Source organism: Bactrocera tryoni, unplaced genomic scaffold, assembly GCF_016617805.1.
Source record: "Bactrocera tryoni isolate S06 unplaced genomic scaffold, CSIRO_BtryS06_freeze2 scaffold_48, whole genome shotgun sequence".
In the NCBI taxonomy this organism is placed as follows: Eukaryota; Metazoa; Arthropoda; class Insecta; order Diptera; family Tephritidae; genus Bactrocera; species Bactrocera tryoni.
The window spans coordinates 65,030-65,870 of record NW_024396172.1 but is presented as its reverse complement, the minus strand read 5'-3'; positions in this window follow the sequence as shown (position 1 = coordinate 65,870).

Here is an 841-nt window from a genome sequence, read left to right as displayed (position 1 = left end):
GATTACTTTGGCGGCGGGTTAAAAAAAACGAATTTCCATATAAATGGGGTATGTGCGGATAGGGTAGCTTCTCCAGAGGAGGAATATCCAAAAATAATGTAAAAATAACTAATATTTTTTGAAATATTCACGTTTAAAAATTCAAAAATTTGCACTAAGAAAACATGTTATTTCCCAATGTTTCTCTAAATTTTTTCACATTTTCCTCTTGTTATATTTAATTATACACTTTAAAGATTGAAATAAGTTCACATTTCACTTTTATTTTGTAATATTTTACCTATATTTATTAATTTAAAAATCACTGAACACTCATCGTTGCAAGGGCTAGATTGTTTACAATTATGAGGAAAACGAGCGTTGCCACATCTCAAACACCAAATTTGCAGGATTCTTAACGTTTTTTCTTAGTTTGTTCTTTTGCGTGATTAATTTTTCTATACTAATTATAATAAGAAAATACTTTCCAACAGTTTTCAAGTTATAATATTGAGTTGTGAAAACTTGTTCCATAGACACATGTATATATACATATGTATGTATATGTATAATATGCGATTTATGTTTAACAAAAATAAAGAAGTAAAAATCAATAATATTATTGTAAAATTTATATCATATCGGGGTGACTGAAGTACTTTCGCGTAGTACTGCTTTCTGCGTTGGCGGCCTTCGGCCGCGCTTTAAAAAAATAACCCTGGTCGAGCGAATACCCGAGGTGACTGTAGTACTTTCGCGTAGTACTTCTTTTCGCGTTGGCGGCCTTCGGCCACGCTTTAAAAAAATAACCCTGGCCGAGCGAATACCTGGGGTGACTGAAGAACTATCGCGTAGTACTCTT